Consider the following 10,527-nt stretch of genomic DNA (forward strand, 5'->3'; position numbering starts at 1 on the left):
TTTCTGTTCAAATCTGTATTTCATTTCATTCCTACATAAATATGAATCAAAATAGACTAACGTGGGTCATCCCTTTGGGAAGAGCATTACTAGGAGGGGTAACACATGTTTCATGAACAAAACTTGATTTATAATGTAGGTTTCCTTCAAGTAACTTGAGTTACCCTAATTTCAATCCCTTTATTACATCTGATCAACTCCAAACTTCCGAGACCTGTTCATGTAAGCCTTAAATCATCTCTTGAGCCTGTAACACTTCCTACAACATATCCAGACTCTGTCAAATATCCTCCAGCTCTTCTGCATCATCAAGAACATCATCATAATGATACAATCATGCTAAACACATATGCCTCAAGTTAGAAACATGGAGGCCTAGTTGGTCAACCACTTCAACATGAATCAACATCTTCGCATAAGATAAGGATTTTTGCATCAGATTAATGATAACTCATCACAAATCATGAAGGCTACCAACATCAGTTTGACATCAATGATAATATATACAATACTAAGTCCTTGTTGACATCAATGCCAACACTACAATGCCAACATTAATTTACGGTAGGTCAAACATATAATAGGCTTGATCCCATGTGATCTGAATGGAAAATGGCATCAACCCATGGTACTCATCCACCCATACTATTCATCGACCCATGGAATTTACCCATGGTATTGTAAATGTCATCCACCTGTGGTATTGTAAAATCCACCCATGGTACTCATCCACCCATATTATTCATCAACCCATGGTATTGTAAATGGCACCCGCCCGTGGTATTATAAAATCCACCCATGGTATTCATTCACCCATGGAATTGACCCGTGGTATTGTAACTGAAAAATACTATAAGTAACAAGTCACATTTTGTAAAAGGACAGATTGTCCACCACAATGTAGTCTTTACAGTTCAAAGGCATGTAGCCGCCACATCTCTTCTCAGAGATAAGCTACCATCGCCCTAGCTGGTTTATTTCCATTACTATTTTAAATAAAAGTTTCTTTGTGGTTTTGTTTATTGGGCATTCTCCTTATTTTTCTTCTCGCAATTCAAGTTTTCAGATCTTGGGGTCCTTTCCCCCAAGATCCATTGCAAATTTTCAGATCTTGGGGGTCTCTCCCCCCAAGATCCATTTCAATCTTTCAGATCTTGGGGGCCTCCTCCCAAGATCCGGATCAGTGGTATCGGAGCAGGTTATGATTCCATGGGAATAAGGGTTTGATGCATATTTCAGTTTCAAATTTTGCAGCAATATTCAACAAACTTCAGGCATGTGCTACAACCTCCACAGAGCACTTTCTTGGGTCAAGCAAGAAGAATTTTTTTTTTTCATTTTTTTGGAGGAATTTTTTTTGGGCGGAGACTTTGCAGATCAGATCTGAAACAATGGGTACAAAATTTACAAAAACAAATACCATATCTGGATTCCTCTCGAAAAATCACCCAATTTCAAAAAAAAAATGGGTCAAATCGGAGTTCGGATTTGGGAGATATCGCTGATTTAAAATCAACTATTTTATCAGAATTTTTGTGACGGCGGAACTGTTGCAGCGCAAATCTAAGATCTCAGAGTGTCAAGATAAAGATTTCCATCACATGGGAAGATGCAAAATGGTCATTCTGCTTCCAAAAATAGGTTATAATAAATATTCTGAGTTATATTGATTGAGTTATGCCCATTTTAATTCTGGAGCAGCATTCGGAGTGGGTTCTCATTGGAGACGTGTCCTCCCACCCCACTTTAGTAGGCACCTACTTCACATTCATCAGTTTCAACATAGCAGCATTCGGCTTGGGTTATTTGGAGATGTGCCCTCCCACCCCAGGCTATGTAGGCACCTGCTACTTCATCAGCAACCAACATCATGGTTATGGGTCAACCGCATAAAATCCTTGTCATCGAAGTCCATTTGCTAGGCCGCACACTGTCAGAATCACAGTTGGTCACAAGCATTACAGGGTATCTCTATCCTCGGAACTTCGTTTATTAGGGTTTTGGGTTAACCACATAAACCCTTATCTTCAGCGGCTCTTCATACTCCACAAAGGCTTCGCAGGAGGGAACTTTACGCAATGGGGACCATTGCTTCTTAAGGAGGGAGGAATGATCTGAATGGAAAATGGCATCAACCCATGGTATTCATCCACCCATACTATTCATCGACCCATGGAATTTACCCATGGTATTGTAAATGGCATCCACCCGTGGTATTGTAAAATCCACCCATGGTACTCATCCACCCATATTATTCATCGACCCATGGAATTTACCCATGGTATTGTAAATGGCATCCGCCCGTGGTATTATAAAATCCACCCATGGTATTCATTCACCCATGGAATTGACCCGTGGTATTGTAACTGAAAAATACTATAAGTAACAAGTCACGTTTTGTAAAAGGACAGATTGTCCACCACAATGTAGCCTTTACAGTTCAAAGGCATGTAGCCGCCACATCTCTTCTCAGAGATAAGCTACCATCGCCCTAGCTGGTTTATTTCCATTACTATTTTAAATAAAATTTTCTTTGTGGTTTTGTTTATTGGGCATTCTCCTTATTTTTCTTCTCGCAATTCAAGTTTTCAGATCTTGGGGTCCTTTCCCCCAAGATTCATTGCAAGTTTTCAGATCTTGGGGGTCTCTCCCCCCAAGATCCATTTCAATCTTTCAGATCTTGGGGGCCTCCTCCCAAGATCCGGATCACCATGATTATTACAAACCTCAAATATCCATGGTATTTGACTATACGTTCAAAATACCACCACCATCAAGTTCATTTCTCCACAATACAAGCAAAAGAGTTCAATTTGAGCATGAAAGAAACCATATAGTTAGGGATGAATTATGGAAGTTGTTGGATACCTATACTAATAGGTTTCATATTTCATGATTGGCCAAGGAAAGTCCAAATATGCTCTGCTTTGGTATTACAAAGATCCCATATTTCCTAGAGAACAAGAGGTGTGTAATCTGTTTCAAATATTGAGGACCTTATTTCAATGTTGTGGATGATTCAACAGTTTAACCTGGATCATGCCATGTTTCAATTTCGAGTTATAGAATAGAGAAAGAAGTCTGTCCAAACTGTTTAATCTTGGCAGACAAGTAGTTTAGGTAGAGAAGTAAAGGTTCCCAACAGCTTAATCTGGGACCTTGGAAGAGATAAGGGTAGAAGTAGATAGAAAAGAATAAAGAAAAAGCCAAAGAAAAGAATAGGCAAGTAAGGATTTGCAAGCCTAAATGCACCCTCCAAGGAGAAACAAAAAATGTTAGGAAAGTAGCTGGGTAAGCAGTTGTGGTTGCAGAAAAGGTATTCTCACCATTTCACACATGTCAAGAGGTGTTTTGCCAAGGCAAAAATCTATCAATGGACAAAGTGGTGAATTCCATCAAATTACAGCAAGGAGCATGACTAACCTCCCTCTCCCCCTTCATTCCATTACTAACATTCCCTTTCTTTAGCTGAGATTTATGAAGAGAGATCATGGTTTTATGATGGTTCTTGTTCTTTCAGGAGCCACATTTCTTGTCTAAGATCTTTTCATTTTGATCTACTCTCAAAACTAAATCAACTTTACATAAACTCAGTAAAATCCCCTTCATCTGCTCCCCTCATTCATATTAACCTCTAATTCTACTATATAGCTCCCTTATCTTACCCCTCCCCTAATAATACTAACACTATGGTGTATAAAGCCCCAAAATCTTATAAATACTCCTCCCCTTGGCATTATAGCCATATGCTCTTCAAAAGGAACCAAAGAGACCTCTGGTCACCTTGGTGAACCTATCACATCCCATTCCCCCTTGCTACAAGCCAACTCGCTCCTCAAACCACCATTTGCATTGAAAAACCCTCGTAAACCCTCTTTTACCCCTTAAAACCTTTGCAAGAATTACCCAAAGTCAAAAAACCCGCCTCTGGCGCATTTCCAAAGGGTTAGCGCGCAGTTTGATTTTATGAAAAACATTGGAAAAACCATTAAAAAAAACCCGCAACCCAAAGTTTTCCGCCCACATATCACCCGAGCATGTTGTTGCTCCGCCCACCGTCGGATCAAGGCCCGAAGATCCGACGATCCACGATGATATCGGAGCAGCCCCCGCAGCCGTCCTTTACCGCCCGAGAAGGTGACGTTGCGTCACGTCAGGGCCTCTCCACGCGTCAAGCGCTAAAGTCTCTCGGAGCAAGGCCTGACACATTCGGCGTCGTACCAGAACCGCCCCGAGAGACCGTAGCGGTTAGCCTTAACCATAACCGCTACGGTTCAGACCGCCAGCTGCCCTCCTATGTCACAACGCCACGTCATATCCGCTTGTCCTCGCCCCTGTTATTCGTCCACCTGGCCGCTGACATGGCTGCCACCTCATCGCCCCCATTGACCAACAGTGTATTGACACGTCACCCGATGACGTCAGCTGACGTCACCTCACCTTGACCCACCAATGACGTCATCACTAAAAAGCGCCAAAATCATAAAAAGCCCATATTAAGCCAAAAAACGTCTATTTTTCCATTGTTTGTGCGTTTCTCTACTGTTTTTCTGCATGAGCGTTTACGTCCAAATTTTCGCCAACCTGCTCGATTGACCGAGGCGACCTCCACAGCTCCAACTGTGCACGCCCATGCGACCTCCGTTCGTCAATTAACAGGTATTTACCGCTTGCTGCCCTCCATACGCCTGTTATTGAAATAAAAGTTACTCAGAGGGCTAAGGACACCGTAAAAATTATATTTTCACCGGCCATTTCCCTCTGCACATCCACATTTGCAATTGTGAAGTCCAAAGACACCAGCCGAGCCTTAATACCTGTAATTTCACTCAAAAACAACATTCACTGCGTATTCCCGGCTAATTTCTTGTTAAGCTCAATTCACCCGTTAAAAGAGGACATAGTGAGACCATAGAGAAGCCCTGCTCCTGAAACAAACAGTATTTCAACTGCTGTTGTGTAATTTCCTCCTCTGGTCTCTGAGATACAAACTGTTTTTACAGAAAATCACTTCTATTCTGTGTTGCTTCCATTAAACAATCCACCTACAATTGTTGAACTTTGAAGAAGGCCATGGAGACTCCTATTGCTCTGAATATCAAGCCCCTCAATGCTCCTCACCAGGAATTAGCATGGAAAGCCCTAGGAGACATGGATTATCAGATGCTGGACTGGTTCCCTATGGGCTCCAAATACAATATCCAGATGATGAATGAGTTGAAGGCCCAGCACCTGAGTGGGGCAGATATCTTGGGGATTTGGGACTCAAACTTGCCCATCTACAACCTCCCCCAAGTAAATCCTATGCCAGAATTGGTCTACAGTTGCCAGGAATGCTATGACCCAAACCAAAGAGCTGTCATCAGCCCCAAAGGCTCAGTCCTGTTCCAGATTACCCCAGAAAGTATAAATGGAATGCTGCACTTCCATACTGCCAAGCAATTGACCCCCCTCTATATGCAGAATTTGGTAAACAAAGGGAGCAAGCTGTCAGGTGACCAAATCATTAAGATTAATCAGCTGTTTGTAAGACCAGGCTCTGACACCATCAGAACCCCTCCTATTGGGTATCAATATTTGAATGAATTGGGCAGGATGTTAGTGGATTTAATCAGCTATGCCCTAGGATTCAAGGGAATGGAGGATGTGGATGAAACCATAATAGCAATGCTGTCTCTATTCTCTCCTGGTAAGCCCCCAGCTGTGCATTATGATTATGCTACATACATTGCAGATAAAATCCATGACCAGTTTATGAACTTAAAGAGAGAAAGACTATTCAGGTATACCTCATACATATACCACCTCTTCTTGTTTTATCAACCAGCCACCTTCTCTTTTCCTTTAAAGCCACTCAATGCCCAAGGAAGTCCAAGGTCAGTTGTGTTCTGGACCTCTGTTTTTCATCATACCTCTGTGTCACCTTATACATACAATGAGTTCATTGACTTATTCATTTATCCAGCCATGACAGTACTGCAGGGTACTCCTCCTCCTAGACTAACCGATGACATGAGGAGAATTCTCCATTTGAATAAGTCCTACAGCATTGGGAATTGGTACTTCTACCAAAACCATACAGTCATCAGAATATATGGCTGTGAGTTGACACCTTTTAGATTGCCAAGGTATGTCCCCATGAGGCTTTTTGCCTTGGAATATTTCAGACAGTTTGGCAACTCAGACTACCTGCATTTTCAGAGCAAGAACAAGAAGTCACAGCTAAAGGTAAGGAGCCAGCTGGGTCCTTTCCTATATAACAGAAAAGAGGAGGGATGGAAAGAGGCAAACACTATCCTGGAAGGCCTCAGACTGCAAACTAGTTTTGAATGGGTACCCTATGACCCCAATCATTCTATCTCCCTCAGGAGGATAAAATACAAATTGGGTGGTTATGCACACAAGAGACAACCTGAGATTGAACAGTATGCCAATGCCTTAAGCTGGGAAGAGGGTACCTTAGAAGAAGAAATAACTGCTGAAGAGCTTCTAGAAAGAGAAGCTAGAAATATACAAAAGCAAGCTGACTTGGAAAATTGTGGACAGGTTCCTCATTCATACAGAAGACAGCTGGGAGCAGCTACTACATCATCAACAACCCAGCAGCAAACTGCCGAGAAGGCACCACAGACAGCAAGCAAAGATAAAGGGAAGCAGGTGGAGCAGCCACCTCCATTGACAGAAGAACAAGTGGATACATTGCTACAGCAGCAAGAAGAAATGGAGCAGCAGGAACAAGGGCAGCAACAAGAAGAGGTACAATATAGTGAACAGCAGCCCTTGCAGCAAGAAAAAGTGATTGATGCTCCAAGCTCCACAGAGCAACAGGCTCAGACAATAGTGCCTCCTAGGGCAGAGACTACTGTTGATACCTCGGTCCTCCAAACCCCACAAAAGGAGGACTTAACCAGGAAAAGAGATAGAGAGACTCCCCTGACTTCATCCATCAATCGGGGAGAGAAAAGACAAAGACTAAATGACTTTCCAGAGGATGACATAGCAGTAAGGCAAGCAATGGGCATGGGCCCACCCAGTGGAGAAGTTTCAGCCAGTTCATTCCAGCATGAACATGATAGAGCTATAGGAGGAGAGGTCAGCTCCTCCAGCCAGCACAGAGAAGGACAGTCAAGCATCAAACAGCAATTTATTGACATTAAGAGGAGAAGTGATCCTATTAAAGTACAGCTGTACAATCATTTGCTGAACCTGGCTCCTACCAATCAGCAAAGACTCATGTCTGCCTTTGATGTAAGTGAAGGCAAGATGATCATGAGTCACTTCATGCCCACAACGCTGCATCCTCAATCTACCTCGGATTATCTAAGAACCAACATGGAGGTTATGGCTAAAGACATACACCCTATGGATAAGATCGAACTGCATAAACAAACCGGTGAAATGGTGTATGCCTCCTTGGCAGATGAAACATTGGAGAACTACAAATTGAAGAGTAGCCTTGATAACACAGCCTCTCAGCTGGAATTGGAGAGAGCATCATCACAAGCCAAGGACAACAGGATCAAGTCCTTGGAAGATGTAATTATAGAAATAGGACATGATCCTAAAGATGTTAAAGGTATCCAAGAACTCTTGAAGCTAAGGGATGCAGACATGGCGGCCTTAAGAAAGAAAATCAAGCTCCCAGCTACCATCCATCCACAAACAGACGAGGTTGCCCAGCAAAGGCAGGAAAAGAATGCTACAGACCTAATGATATCCCTGTACAAGGAGCTAGTTCGGACTCAAGACAAGCTAGGAGAATCAGAAGCTGCAAAGGCAGCACTACAAGCAGCATTAAAGCAAAGAGAAGAAGGCCAAACTTCCCAGCCCCCTCCGGAAGTAATCAATCTTGAAGAAGCTACTCCAATAACTACTCTTCCTCCTCAGCAGACGAGAACTACAGCACCATCTACAGCCACAACTACGCCAACAACAGAGCAGACTCCTAGTCTGGATATGCAGAAGTTGCAAGCTGAGATCCGAGTTCTTGAATCCCAAATGAAAGAGCTTGATGAAGTCAAAAAGTCTTTGACTAAGGTGAATGAAAGATTTGATAAAAGCAAGCAGAATGAGGCAGCAAAGGAAAGAGAAATAAAAGCTCTAAAAAAGAGAATAGCTGAACTAGAAAAAGAGCTTGCACTAGAAAAAGTAACAGCAGAACTAAAAGCAGTCCTCTGGGGTAACATTGGGCGGTCCATCACCAATCAGTGGCAGTATATTGAGACTATGGATGAGCAAATAGTACTCATTACCAAGGCAAACAGGGAAGTACAGAGAGCTAGAGCAAGCTTGGGCCACATGCCAGATGCTGCCAGCAGAATGATCACTATTTTGAATAACAAAACTAGCTCTCAACTAGCTACCATGGGAATTACTAACAGGACTGAAACAATCTCAGTAGTTAAAAGAGTCCTGACACTAAGAAACCTAGTTGGAACGCTGGAAAGAAGAACACAGGATATGCAGACCGAGATCAACAAATTCCTGGACAGATTTGTGGCATTACAAAACAGAGGCCTCCCCAGCATATTAAGCAGTGTAGGAAGGCTGCTTACCCTGGAAAATTACATCAAAAGGGTTGATGCACATGCTGCAGCACAAATAGCAAAACAGCCCAGTACCTCAGCAGAAACAGGGCCAGCATCAGGGCAGAATTTGTATGATAGGGTGGATAACCTGTTTTTTATCATGAATGAAATTGATCACCTGTTTGATACACCACCAAATTTCTTTAAGTATACAGAAGCAGATGAGACTATGGGGGCAATCAAAAATCATCAATTGCCCACACAGGAAGAATGGAGGAATTTGACACAGGTAATCTTATCAGGCCCGAACCTGTAGCGATAGTTTTTCTCCAGTTTATGAACAGTCATGCACAGGCAGAATTTTGGTGGATAAAATCTACAAGGAAGAGACAGATGCTGAGCCAACTCAGCAGGGCTATTTACTCACCACAACAGCAATCACCATCACAAGGTAGCAGACCCAAAATACAGCGCACAAGCCAAAAAGTCGGGTTCTCCAGCATTTGATCAAAGTATCCCAACCGACTTAGCAGCTCCCAAAGGCCAAAATATCTTCTGACAGAACATCAAGACGCCTTTATCTTGTATTCAATGCTGTAATAAATTTCTGATAATAATATCTCAAAAGTTGGTGAGAATATTAAGTCTGAGATAACTTAGAACTCAGATATTTTGTAAACAATCGCAAGTATATATTCACCCCTCGCAGAAGCTGAAGGGGTGGTTGTTATTTTCATTTTGGGCATCTCATTTGCTGTAAAAATTCTCAGAGAAATAATACAAAGGGTGAATGGAATTTCCGAAGCTTGGCGTACCTTGATGCATTGTGATGAATGGTGAATGTTGCAGGATTCCAGAGTGTTTCATAAAACAATAAGTCTTTCTTAAATCTCTGTGTTACATGTTTTCGAGTCTTTTGTTCTCTTTCATTGTTTAAATGTTTTACACTTAATAGCAAAGTAGAAGAATAGTTCCAGGATTTAATCACTGATTACCCTGAACTCAATCTGAGCTATTATCCATGTTTTCTTCAGATACAGTGAATGAAGTGTAATTCTTAATTGCTGCACTTTAAAACTATATCTTCTACAGTGATAGACATCCCCAGGGATTCAAGTTTTGCTCCTGAGGCATCTATCTGTTTCTCATACCTAGTTTGGTGGAAATACTCGAATACTTTAGTGAAAATTCTTAATTGCTTTCACTGGTTTTTTCACCTGTTCGTGTTATAAATCAAAAATTTTGTTGTATGAAGTATCCAAATGGCCCTGTAAGTTTCACCAGTTCACCTCAAGGTTTCTAGACACCTATACAGCCATAGACTCCATTGCCCAATGATATTTGACTCTTTGAATACTACATCATAAGACCTAAAAGAAACTCTTCAACCAAAACATAAACAAAACCTGTGCATAATAGCTAGCCTAAAACCCTATCATAAACAGATACAAATCATAAAGAGAGAGCCCTCTCTGATCACAGTTTGGCTAGAAACAGTGATCAAAAGATTGGTTAGTGGTTACCCCGGCCGTATTCCCTTGGGAGTCATAGGGAACAACCTGGGTGTTAACATAATTGGCGACTCCACTGGGGACTTCATAAAGATTTTTCAATTACTATCTATCTTCCGAAGCTACCATCAAGCCCGAAACTAGCCAAGAGGCCTCAGGACTGTTTCTGTGCCACAGGAACAGCTTTAGGGAAGAGCTGATTAGGGAATCTTCATCCTAGCTTTGAAACATATATAGCCATTCCAAAATTTTCATCCAGTCCTTGCATATATATAAACTTCTTGTACAAATTCAAAAGAAATTAGAAGCTGGCTCCCAAAAGAAACCCAAGGCACACTAGGGCAAACCCTGACCCTAATCAACCTATCATTGTTGATAATCCAAATATCATTCCAAAGAACATAAGGAGACAGCAAAAGCAGGAGAAGCCTGCTGATTCAGATATAAGTTCAGATCGACCTATCCTTATTCCTACTCCTTGCAAAGTT

The sequence above is a fragment of the Pinus tabuliformis genome, chromosome 5_1, assembly GCF_031772625.1.
Source record: "Pinus tabuliformis cultivar Carrire ecotype Pingquan chromosome 5_1, CPIR1, whole genome shotgun sequence".
Lineage (NCBI taxonomy): Eukaryota > Viridiplantae > Streptophyta > Pinopsida > Pinales > Pinaceae > Pinus > Pinus tabuliformis.